Genomic DNA, 14,353 nt, shown 5'->3' on the forward strand with positions numbered 1-14,353 from the left:
TGATGTTTTTACGGCCTACAGAGGAGGGTTACTTGGGATTTAGTCACTAAACTCATTATGTAAAGCAAATATTGCATACAGTATCACTTTCGAAAATCACTTAAATTACTCATAACAAGTACAGTTATGCATCACTTAACAATGGGGATATGCTCTGAGACATGCAGTGTTAGATGATTTCATTGTTGTGCAAACATCATAGAGTGTACTTACACAAACCTAGATGGTATAGCCCTCTACACATCTAGGCTATATGGTACTAATCTTGTGGGACCACTGTAGTATAGGCAGTCTGTCATTGACCCAAATGTCATTATGCGGCACATGACTATAGTTTATTGCCCATAACAAATGGTATATTGTGTACTACCCATAAATTAATTCTTAGCCTCTTAAAATTTGAGAACTTTTGAGTTTTACTGAAGAAAGTAACAAAATCAAAAGTCTATGTGCAGTTTTCTGGGCAGTCAAACCACACTGCCATCAAGATAATGCTCTGGCTCTGAGTGCCCATACGGTTCCCTTCCTTCCTTCAATCAAGGTTCCTCTCAGGTATAATCTCCTGATATACAGGATGGCTTGCAGGAGGAAGATGAGAAGCAGAGAGAGCACTCAGCAGCCTGCTGGAAGATTCCAGAGAGGAGATGATGAAAAGAGCAAGACACAGGTATGGAAAGAAAAAGATTTCTAACATATCGATATTCCTGTTCAATTCAAAATTTTAAATTAAATCCATTGAATATGACCATGATTTTAATGTTTGAAAATGCAACTTGCTGAATGTTTTTCTATGCATTGAAATGAAAGAACATACTAACAATGAAAAAAAATGGAACCTCCACAGACGCCTCTTTGCTAACTGCCATATCTAAAATAGCAGCTCCTGTTGACCTCTACCCTTTCAAACTTGTTTTATTTAGCTTAGGGCACTTACAACAGCCTGATGGCATATTAAATACCTAGTTGCTAATTTGTTTGTTGAATGTCTCCTCCACTAGAATGTAACTTCCATGAGAGCACAGAATTTGTGTGTTTTGTTCACTGCTGTGTCCTCAGTGAGCTTAGAAAAATGGGTGGCACATAATAGGTACTCAATAGATATTTGTTAAAGAAAAGTAACTGTCAAATCCCTAATCTGTTTTAATATTAAGCCTCTATAATCTTAATTTAGCTTCTCAACTGTGTTTGCTGTTTGTTCTTTTAAGGAAGTTACTCCACTGCTCTTTCCTATTTTTCATCAGACACAGGGATTAGCAAAATCAGGGCATTAATTGCCCAGCTTAAGACTGAACAGTACTAGGGCCATACTTCAATGACTGCACCCTACTTAACAAATCATTTCACAATTTTTGCATTTTTCAAGTTCCCTTTCTAAATCATTGAGTTTTTGTACAATTATTACTATTTCTTACAAAATACTTTCTTATTCTGTCATTCTAGGCTACTGAATTATAGTGGTTCTGTTTCAAATACCTTCAATATTCCATATGAAACAAATTAAGCCAATATATCTCTGGGACTAGAAATTCATGTTTACCTACACATGACTTGTAGAATACAATCTATCCAGAAAATTTGCTAATATTTTTCAAATGTTATGTTGTACTCTTCTGCAACCTGCAATAATCTGGTCTTAAAAACACATTTCACAAATATAAAAAGTAATTTATTAAGTTTGACCCAACTGATATTTATATTTTCCTTTTTAAAAATTTTTAGTGTGCTCTTTTAAAATTATGAATAAAGGACACTTCTGAGGAAATGGAAAGGGAAATGAACATTTTAATTTTCTTTATTTAAACCTTATCTCATTTCAAAAATGATTTCAGACAACTTATAATAATATATAGACTCTACAAAGTGAAAAAAATATATAAGAACTCAAGGAAAAAAGGAAAATAAAGGAATGATGGTGAGATGTGGCCAGAGAAGTATCCTTTATACCTAGAAGGCAAGGAAGGGGAACAGACTATGAATAATTATACTTTATTGTTTTTCCCCTGTCACTGTGACCATATAAAATTTCTATACCATGAGAAAAGGGGAGCAAAGTATTCAATTCTCCCTGAAAAAGATTCAATTCGAGAAAGAAAAACAGGGATCTCATCAAGATGGCGGCACAGGAAGACCCTGAACTCACTTCCTCCCATGAACACAACCAGGTTACAACTATTTTTCAAAAAATTACCCTGGAGAGAAAACTGAAAACTGGATAAAAAGAACCCCCACAACAAGGGACAGTCCTGACTGAGGAAGAAGAGGGAGAAATTCCTGCTGGAGAGAAAAAAAGTCACCTTCATGAGTAGTGGAGCTTCACAGTCAGCCGGCCAGGAGCCACCCTAAGGTATGCAGCCCCCCTGGAGGAGTGGGCTCCTGAGCAGGGGCCCATTACCGCTATAAGCATCCTTCAGACTCAGAACAACTTTGACAAGTCTCCTACTATCTGTTTTCGCTGGCTGTTAACTGCAGCGGAGAATACCCCCAGAAAAGCTAGCCAATGAAAACCTAAAAAACCCGGCTCTTAAAGGGCCCATGCACAAATTCACTCATCTCAGGTAACAACCTAAAATCAACAGAAAGAAGGCTGCACAGTCCTTTGGTGAAAAGAGACTCACCTGGTAGGCTCTGGGTGCATCTCAGTAAGAGGTGAGACCTCTCCAGAGACTGAGACACTGGTGGCGTCCATTGTTGTGACCTAGTACAGGTGTGCTGACACAGACACTAGCAGACACCATTGAAGTTCTCCTCCTGGCCTGTTAGCCCAGGGGTTTGCCACACCCACTAGAGCACAGATTTAATCCAGTTCATACAGGGCAGGCAGCCTGTCCTAGGAACCCGCCCCACCCAACAGCAAGCCCTCAGGCTACTTGTCGGCCTGTATAGACTGGCTGCCTTGATCCTCTACAGGCAGATGAGTGTGTCCACCTCATGTGTCACACGGGCAGGGCCCGTGTGAGGACCAGGTGAACTGTCGGGGGGGGGGCATTGGTGGAGAGGTGGGGGCCTCTGCAGTGGGGCAACTGGGTATGCTCCAGGGGATTGGAAAGTGCACGGACCAGGACTGAGTTGATGGTGTGTGTGGACAGGTAGGGGGTGGGGCTTATCAGTGGCAGAAGACCTGTGCTTCACAAACAGCCACAAAGAGGATCAGCCCCACCTACCAAAGCCTGAAACAATTTGGTGCTCCTGTGTCTAGGGCCAGCCCCACTCAGCTGCAATCCTAAGAGAGCTGACAACAGCCTTGCAGGCCTGAGGCCTACAGCAACTGTAAGCCCCTGAGCCTAACGACCAGCTACACTGGGTACCTACCCAATTAACAGGAAAACTGCAACAGAAGGGTGCTATTAGACCTTGAAGCCAACAGCCCTGGGGCTCCCCAAACCCGATTTATAAACAGCTGGCCAGGGAAGGAAAGACTAGACTTCCTGCATACCTGCAGTAAGAGCAAGCCTGCCACAGCAGAAGGACACAAGTAGCCTACATAGGAGTCACTCCTGAATCATTTGGACTGGTGACTAGAGGGAAGCACACTGCTGAACCTCAAAAAGGTGTCTCTTACATGAGGCCACTTCTCCAAGATCAGGAGACATAGGTAACTCACCTAATACATAGATATAAGCACAGAGAAAAGAGGCATAATGAGGAGGCAAAGGAATACTTTCCAAGCAAGGGAACAGGACAAAACCCCAGAAAAAGATCTAAATGAAACAGAAATAAGCAATCTACCTGACAAGGAGTTAAGCAAAAACTCATAAGGATGCTCACTGACCTTGGGAGAAGACTGGATGAACACAGTGAGAATGTCAACAAAGAAGTGGAAAATATAAAAAGGAACCAATCAGAAATGAAGAAGACAATACTGGAAATGAAAGATTCACTAGAGGGACTCGATAGCAGAGTAGAGGATACAGAAGAATGGATCAGCGAGCTGGAAGAAAGACTAGAGGAAATCATCCAAGCTGAACAGATTAAAAAAAAAAGAATTAGACAAAATGAGAACAGTCTAAGGGACCTCTGGGACAAAATCAAGCACACTAATATTCGTATTATAGGAGTCCCAGAAGGAGAAGAGAGAGACAAAGGGGCAGAGAATCTATTTGAAGAAATAATAGCTGAAAACTTTCCTAACCTAAGGAAGGAAACAGACATCCAAGTACAGGAAGCACAGAGAGCACCAAACAAGATAAGCCCAAAGAACCCCACACCAAGACACATTATAATTAAAATGTCCAAAATTAAAGACAAAGAGAGAATCCTAAAAGCTGTGAGAGAAAGGCAACAAGTGACATACAAAGGAAAGCCCATAAGGCTATCAGCGGACTTATCAGCGGAAACGCTACAGGCTAGAAGAGAGTGGCATGACATATTTAAAGTGCTGAAAGGAAAAAACCTACAGCCAAGAATACTCTACCCAGCAAGTTTATCATTCATAATGGAAGAAGAGATAAAGAGCTTCCAAGACAAGCAAAAATTAAAGGAGTTTATCACCAAAAAACCAGTTCTACAAGAAATGCTGAAGGGACTTATTTAAGTGGGAAAGAGAAGACCACAAATAGGGATAAGAAAATTATCAAAAAAAAAAAAGGCAATAAAATCACTGGTAAAGGCAAAAATATAGTGAAGGTAGCAGATCAACCACCTATGAAGATAATATGAGGATTAAAAGACAAAAGTTCTAAAATTACCTATTTCAACGATAAGAGGGTAATTGATAGACACACACAAAATAAGAGATTATATATGATATCTAAAACATAAAATGTGGGAGGAAGGGAGTAAAAGACTAGAGCTTTTAGAAAGAGGTCAAGCTAAAGAGACCAACTCAATATAGATTGCTATATACATAGAATATTATATAGGAACCTCATGGTAACCACAAACCAGAAGCCTATAATGAGTAAACAAATAAGTAAGAGGAAAAAACTCAAGTATATTAATAAAGAAAGCCATCAAACCACAAGGGAAGAGAGCAAGAGAAGAAGAAAGGAACAGAGAAGAACTACTAAAACACCCAGAAAAAAAAGTAACAAAATAATGATACATATTTATCAATAGCTACTTTAAATGTCAATGGACAAAATGTTCCAATCAAAGGGCATAGGGTGGCCAATTGATTAAAAAACAAGGCATAGGGTGGCTGATTGGATAAAAAAACAAGAACCATATATATATGCTGCATACAAGAGACACACTTCAGATCTAAAGATACTCACAAACTGAAAGTGAAAGGACGGAAAAAGATACTCCATGCAAATGGCAAAAACGAAAGAAAAACAATTAGAAAATATCTGCTTCATGCTTGATATATATATGCTAGTTAAGCTTGGGCCTCCAATTCTACTGATCAAAGTAGGGTTCAGTCTTCAAATTAGGGTTTCTGTACCCTAGGGTGTGCCTATGACAACGTATCAATCCATTTAGAGTCAACAGAAACTATTAGTACTTTTTATATTTAATTTTATATCATCTAATTAAATTTATATTTTTTAGTTCTATAATGTTTATCTTTATATTTGGAACACTTCTTTTAAGTCTAATTTCAAAGCACAAATATATTTTTAACAAAATTGGGATCAGAATATATATATCCATATACACATATATATGCACATAGATATATAACATGTGTGGTTTAGTATTACTTTCTTTACTGAGCATTTTATCATAAGCATTTTCTCAGGCATTGAAATGAGCATTCAATGCTACTTGAAAAAATAAATTTATTGAATACGTTGTATGGATGAACTATAAATTCCATTTAACTGTAATCCCTAGTTGAAAAATCAGGTTGTTTCCAATTTTAACTATTTTAAATAAAGTTATGATGAACACCCTTGCACACAAATACTTTGTTTCTTTAGAAGTGGAATTATTGGGCCAAAGAGTATGAACATATTTAACACTTATGATATGGATACTGTGCTATTTTTACAAATGTAAAAATTTTTAATGGAAAAAATACTTGCTGATTGTTACTTTGCCCCCTTCCCATTACATTTTAACAGCTAGAGCAATCATTTTCAATGTACTATTGTTACTAAAAAAAAATCTATTCCTCTGACCCTATATTTATCTCTTCAAATTAATGTCATGATAAAAGATGTTCTCTTAGAAAAATAAACCTATTTATGTTAGGCCTTTGTATTTCTGGGTAGAAGTAAAGGACAAGGAATTCATAAGTTTTCAATTATACAGTCCTTTATTTCTGAGAGCTGTAGCTAATCCCTTCCTCCAAAACCACTGTTGAAAGCAATTACAGAGCTAAGAAATCCTGGGAAAACATCAAGATTCAACCACATCACATGGAGCCATCATATTGCCATCTTTATCCTTGATTGAGACCAACTGGAAATAAAGCACAAAACTTCAGAAACGTTATTACAATTCTTTAACTTTTCTTCTCAACTCATGCCAAGGTGTAGTGCAGATCATCATCCAGCTAGCAGATGCTATGGGCAGAAAATGAGGAAACATTTAAAAACACAAGCTTTAATAACAATTATGAAATAAGACATACCTTGAAGACTGAGGCTCTGAGTACAATTTAGTTTGGAAGGATCAAGTGTTGATTTGAAGGGTTTGTTTGATTATACAAAAGGGAGTCTAATCTTAATCATCTTTCCTACAGAAACACACAGAAATGTAAAAAATCAAAGAGAATAGGTATAATTGTGTTGAATTTGTTAACTAATATTGCTAAAATGTCCATACTACGCAAAGCCATCTACAGATTCAGCGCAATCCCTATCAAAACACCAATGACATTTTTCACAGAACTAGACCAAATAGTCCTAAAATGTGTATGGAGCCACAAAAGACCCCAAATAGCCAAAGCAATCTTGAGAAGGAAGAACAAAGCCAGAAGTATCACGTTCCCTGATTTCAAACTATATCACAAAGCTACTATAATCAAAACAGTACAGCACTGGCACAAAAACAGACACATAGATCAATGGAACAGAATAGAGAGCCCAGAAATAAACCCATGCTAATATGGTCAATTAATGTACAACAAAAGAGGTAAGAATATACAATGGGGCAAAGACAATCTCTTCAATAAATGGTGTTGGAAAAACTGCAAAACTACATGCAAAAAAATGAAACTAGACCACTTTCTTACACCATATACAAAAATAAACTCAAAATGGATTAAAGACTTAAATGTAAGACTTGAAACCATAAAACTCCTAGAAGACATAGTCAGCAACTCTTTGACATTAGTCTTAGCAATATTTTGGGGGCCTGTCTCCTCAGGCAAAGGCAACAAAAGCAAAAATAAGTAAGTGGGACTATGTGAAACTAAAAAGCTTTTGCACAACAAAGGAAACCATCAACAAAATGAAAAGGCAACCTACAGAACGGGAGACGATAGTTGCAAATGATATATCTGTTCAGGGGTTAATATCCAAAATATATAAAGAACTCATACAACTCAATAGCAAAAAACAAACAATTCGATTAAAAACTGGCAGAGGACCTGAATAGACATTTTTACAAAGAAGACATACAGATGGCAAGCAGACACATGGAAAGATGCTCAACATCACTATCATCATGGAAATGCAAATCAAAACCACAATGAGATATCACCTTACACCTGTCAGAATGGTTATTATCGAAAAGATAACAAATAACAAGTGTTGGCGAGGATGTGAAGAAAAGCGAACCCTCATACGCTGTTGGTAGGAATGTCAACTGGTACAGCCACTATGGAAAACAGTATGGAGTTTCCTCAAAAAATAAAAAACAGAACTACCATACAATCCAGAAATTCCACTTCTTGGTATTTATCTGAAGAAAACGAAAATACTAATTTGAAAAGCTATATGTACCATGTTCATTGCAGCATTATTTACAATAGCCAAGATATGGAAGCAACCTAAGTCTCCATTGATAGATAAATGGATAAAGAAGATGTGGTCTATATATTCAATGGAATATTATTTAGCCACAAAAAGGAATGAAATCTTGCCGTTTGTGACAATGTGGATGGAATGATGGGTATTATGCTAAGTGAGATAAGTCAGACAGAGAAAGACAAATATCCTATGATTTCACTCATATGTGGAATCTAAAAAAACAAAATAAATGAACAAACAAAACAAACTTACAGATACAAAGAACAAACTGGCAGTCGCCAGAGGGGAGGGGGGTATGGGGATGGGCAAAATAGGTGAAAGGGATTAAGAGGTACACACTTCCAGTTATAAAATACATAAATCACAGGGATGTGATGTACAATATAGGGAATATAATCAATAATATAATAACTTTGTAGGTTCCTAAGTACATGGTTCCTAGACTTGTTGTGGTGATCATTTCATAAGTGTCAAATCACTACGTTGTACACCTGAAACTAATAAAATATTGTATGTCAGCTATACTTCAATTAAAAAAAATACAACCAAGCATTTTTTTTAAATAGCTACCTCTATAGAAAGGGAGGGAATAAAGTGGAGGAGACAAGGGTTAGAAGTTGGACTTCTATGTCCATACCTAGTATTATAAGTTTGATTTTGGAACCATGTAAGAATACAACATAATTGGAATAGAAAAATAATTAAATTAAAATAATAAAATTGCAATAATAATGTAATCCCTGAAAATAAGGAGCAAAATGAGATAAATTAACAGGTGTATTGATTTTGCAGCATAATCACAAAGAGAAGAAGAATTATTTCAAGTGAATTTAAACCATGTTAATTTAGTTATACATCCCTAGTGGTATATATCCTATCCTGAAAAAGAGACAAAAATAATATTTTCAGTAATCATATTTCTGCTGGTGATAGTAGCTGGTGGTGGTATTATCTGGAGGCCATCTTGCAGGAAAAAGTAAGTGATTAATTATGTTGGAGTCATTGGGAACCAGGGCATTTTGCATGGGGGAGAGAGAAGAATAAGTAAAATTCATGTATTCCTAAACTTGATTTTGTAGTATTAATTTACCTTAAAAAGATTATATACACTGTATATGTGTGTGTGTGTGTGTGTGTGTATTTCCAGAGAAAAATGCCTAGACACAATGACCATCCTAGTGGCTAGATCTATCTATATCTATACGAAAAGGGAATAATAAAATTAGACTATAATCATTCTGCAGCCCCTACTGACTTAATGGATCTAGGCAATAATCATCAACATCAGCTAAAAATCACAAAAAGAGAGACAATCTGATTTGATGTGTCTCTTGATGGAGGTTTAAACCATCACCTGTGAAGTATTCTTGAAAAAAAATTTGAATGGAATGTGATCAAGCCATCAGATATAATGCCAATTTACAGGAAATTCAAGAAAGCATGTTAAAAGAAAAAAGACCATGAGAATATCATCTGCAAAATCCAGATGGTAAGAAACTCTACAGGATAAATGATGTTGTCTCTTCAACAAATAAATTACAAGGAAAAGAAAAGAGGGAGGAGAAACCTCTAGATTTAAAACTACTAAAGAGATATATAAACCAATTCTAATGTGTAGATCTTATTTGGTTCCTGATATGTATATATGTGGCGATATATACATATATACATGTGGATATATATCTCTCTCCACATGACAATCAGGAAAATTTGGTCTCTGACTAAATATCATAATAAGAAATCATTGTTAACTTTTTAGATGTGATAAATGGTACTATGTCTTAAAAGGTAAGCATATTCACCTTTAAATTTACACTCTGAAATATTAAAAGATGAAATATGATGGCTGGGATTTGCTTCAAAATAATCTAGTGCGGTGGTAGGGATATAGATAGAACAAACTTGGACATGAGCTGATAATTGTTGAAGCTGGGAGGTAGGTACATGGGAGTTCATCATACTATTTCTCTATTTTGTGTATGTTTGAAGTTTCCTATTATAAAACTAAGAAAAGCAAAATGAAGGAATTACAGGGTTTACCAATTCTTCTTTAATTTCACACTTAAGAAAATATATGCTATAGGAAAAGATAATAGCATTATCATTCATTCATCCATTCAACAAATATTTGAAAGCCCAGTGTACAAGAAGGAATCAAAATGTATAAGTTCCCTCTAGCTTCAAAGAGTTTATAAACCATTAATACCATATTATATATTTTTCTTTAAAAGAAATGGATCAATTGTTTATAAAGAATAGAGTTCTCTTTTCCATCAGGATCATTAATAATACCATGAAATGCCTTCCCTTTTTCCTTTTCCTCCCTCAGAGTTAGCATAACCCATGTGTAGAGGATAGTAAAGGCTTAAAAGATGTGCTTGAAATTTCAGCTTCAGTGATCACTGATCAGTTGAAATAGCCATAGCTTTTGGTGCAGTCCATGATTTCAGCCTCACAGCTGAAGTCAGAAGAAAGTTTAAACTATAGGATTTGTTTGGAGGTAGGAGTTAGAGAGGAGGAAGAAAGATCTTCCAGTTAATGTTACCAGGAAATCCATCTTTTCACTCCAAATAAATGGATTTCCTGAAAGAAAACTATTTTCCTATCCCACTGAGAATAAAAGAAGAAATGCAAGAGCCATCGCACTGAATGAAGTGCTCAGCCAAAGGCACAGACATGAGCAGGACAAAAGAAACTGATGGCTCATGAGTAGAGAGAAAAGAGCAGAGGACAAAGAAAAGAAGAATGCAAAAAGTGATGCTCTGAGAGATCAGAGCCAGTTTCATCATAAGAAAGCAAGCGAAGTGGGCAAAAGAGATTTGACAAAGCAGAAGAGAGCAATTAAAAGAAAATAAGAGACAAATGCAGTTACAGCCACTCAGATTTTGGGAAAGATTGAAATACAAAAAAACTCTCCTTTGAACACGTTCACATATTGTGGGTTGCAAGATCACTTTTAACTAGGTTAATATGTTTAATTAAAGTGCTTAATAAGTTTTCATTATTCTGAATTGTAGACTGTATTAAGATTTCCCAAATAATAACTTTTGTTGCAATAAGTAAGCACCAGTAAGCTACTGATTACATAAATCATGAGGGATGCTAATGACCCATAGTTGCTAATTCACATTTAGCCAGAGACTTATGATTCCCGATTGATTATGTACCTACACCTTTCCCTACTTAATAAATAGAGAAAGAAGCTAAACCAGACTTCCTGGGTGAGAAAACACCCTGAAGTTGGAATTTTGATTAAGATTCGGCAACACAATGGAATATCATGCAATCTTAAAAATAATAATTATAATGACCAGTTGGAAAATGGTGCAACATTTATTATAGAATATTAAGTTCCAATAGCAGAATACAAAATATGAGTATGTTTGTACATTAAAAACTATAACTATTTAATGATAGGTCATCCATGTGTAAAGTAATATTTCAAAATCAAACGAGTCAGGATGGTAGAAGTGTGAATTATTTCATTTTTATAAAACTTACTTTACAGTTTTTATTTATTAAAAGAGTATAAAGAAGCAAAGAGTAACTGGAAAGGTTTGAGATTTTTAAGGAATAGGAATATACCAATTTTTAAGGAGCTCAAAGAGTAAATAAATTCCCTCTCCATGGGAGAAACACTGAAAGCATATCTGCTCAGAGCTTTGCCTCATCCTATGTCAAGCTTGATAAGTGGGAGACCAAATTCTCATTAGTGTCCAAAGCAAAATAAGGAACTGCCATTTTTGACACTCTGGTAGCTAACACCTATTTCTAGACTGACATAGTCGAGAAGTGAGAATGAGTATCAGAATCAAGTACAGAATCTCCTCCCCTACTGATAACCAGGAACCAGGCTCATACTTTGTGTCTTTAAAATAAACACCAATCTGTATATGTCTCTAATAATATCTAGACCAGTGATGTCCAGCAGAAATATAATGTGAGCCACAAAGCTAATTTTAAATTTTCCAGTGGCCACATTTTGAAAGGTAAAAAAAAAAAAAAAAAAGGTGAAATTAATTTTAATAATATATTTCTCAAATCAAATATATCCAAAATATTATCATTTAAACATGAAATCAAATATTTAAAATTATTAAGATATTTTACATTCTTTTTTATACTAAGTCTTTGAAATCAGTGTATATAGCACTTCTAAATTCAGAGTATACACCTTTCAAGTACTCAATAGCCATATGTGGCTACCGAACTGGACAGTACAACTTTAGATCTGTAGATGATAATTTTGTTAAGTGATTCTTTTAACCAAAGAATGTTTCTGGTAAATTTGGAGAATTTCTACTAAACGATGAAATACAATGACAGTTTAATAACAATAGTGAAAATGAACCTCCAGACTAGCAGAGACTGTTATTATGGCTGCATGTTTGCAGTTTCAGCAGCTTTCTTCCTGTGAGTTGTATTGTAGTGGTAGTAAAACTACTCGTTAATTATGTACTATTTCTTCTATTACTTTGTTAAGTTGGTTCTATACTTAAGCACCTTAAAAGTCTCCCAAAGTGAAACTACATTCTTCATCTATCATTATACTCTACTTACTTAAGACACACTGCATTTAAATGATTTGTTTTATTTTCATCACAAATACAGGTAATTTCATTGCTATTTTTAGGATAATTACTTTTTCACTTTGTTTTACTTTCATTATATCTTATTATAGATTCATTCCGTTAATAAATACTTATTGAACATCTATTCTGTAGTCACTTTTATAAGTAAGGAGGATACAGTGAGAAGAAAGACAAATACTCTGTCCTTCTGGAGTTTTCATTCTAGCAAGGGAGATACTACAATGACTGTACTGTACTTTAAAATATTTTGGAACAGTGTGATTGTAAACGTGTATTGTTTTGTTAAACTTCAATTCTAAAAACAATCAGTTGCCTTAAATTAAGATCCTATATTCCTGGAGTGGTCAGTTAGTATAATATCACAGACTATACTCCAAAGGATGCTACTACAAGTTCTTCTCTTATCCTATCAAGACCAACACCCCATGCTTTGTTAATTAGCACACTGTAAGTCAAAAGGAGTGATTTTAGTGAAATTAGTGACCTTTTAATTAACATGATGAAGGGTTTGAAGTGAGCTTTCTGTGATAAAGATAAAGCTATTCAAGAAATATGGACTGCATAAAAATATTTTAGAGTCACTGCCAACATTTACATGAACAGAGTATTAGAAACCATTAGGCCCATTGCATTTGCAGTTAGAGATGGCACCCAAGGCTTGATTTCTAAACATTTCTAGGTCCAGCTATTCATTCAGAGAATTTCTCATTGCCTGATGCAACCACAGGTAATAAAATCCCAACTCTAGGATACCGTTATGTCTGCCCTAATAGAATCTTTCATGCAAGGTAATGGTCAAAACATCTGAAAGTACAGAGGGCTGAAGCTTTAAAAAGCTTAAAGAATGGGTTGAATTAACTACTTTGTGCCTGCTTGCTAATGAATACTTATTTAACTAAGGTCTGTACATGTAGCAGGATTTGTTTTGAGACTTGCTTTCATTATGACATGGTAGTAAGGCTGCAGATGAATAGCTAACCATTTTCCACTAAAAACTTCCTCAGCAGCTACTGTTGTTATCTACCAAAGAGAACCTTAAAAATGTGTATGACCAAATAAACTTAGGTAAGTTCATCTAAGAGGAGAAAATAAATAAGCACATAAAAGAATAAATAAATAACATAGTCTCAGATAATAATAAGGGCTATAAAAAAAAGTAAGAAGCAAAAACATAGAGATTGGGAAATCAGAGAGAACCTCTCTGATAAGCCAGTATTTGAGCATAAAAAACCCAAGCCATAATTTACTTTTAAATAGCAGGTTGGTTTCCCCATCCTGCCCCCAGAAACAACCACTGAATCTATTTAAAGAAATAAACCCCAAAGGTAAATCTCAAATTATTCCCAAAAATAAAATTTCATGGAACCTGAGCTTAAAATAATAAACTACAAAACACAAAAGAAAATAAGCCACTACAGGTAAGAATCAGTAGAAACAAGAAACAGCAAAAAATAGGCTTATAAAGACTATAAATACTGGAGTTACCAGATACAGAATACAGCATAAAGATATGAAATACATTTTAAAAAATAATAGATGTTACTGAAATGTCTAAGGAATAACAGACTATCAAAAATAACCAGAAAATGTATTGAAAAATTACTTCTACAATTAAAAATATTGTAATAATTGGATAGAATAAGTGGACAGGATAAACAGCAGCATATTAGACACAGGTGAAGAGGAGAATTAGTAATGATGAACTAGGTAATTGAACCTAACCCTCTAGCCAAGAACAATTAGAAAAGCTGGGAAAAATATTTTTTGTTTTTTAAAGGAAGTAAAGATATACTACTCGGTGAAGAATTTAGGGGAGGGAGAGAGTGGAAAGAGAAGAGCCAAGGAAAGAAGGAAACTAAGGAGCCAGCCCTGGTGGTCTAGTGGTTAAGATTCAGTGCTTTC

This window comes from Equus asinus, chromosome X (assembly GCF_041296235.1).
Source record: "Equus asinus isolate D_3611 breed Donkey chromosome X, EquAss-T2T_v2, whole genome shotgun sequence".
NCBI classification, from domain to species: Eukaryota; Metazoa; Chordata; class Mammalia; order Perissodactyla; family Equidae; genus Equus; species Equus asinus.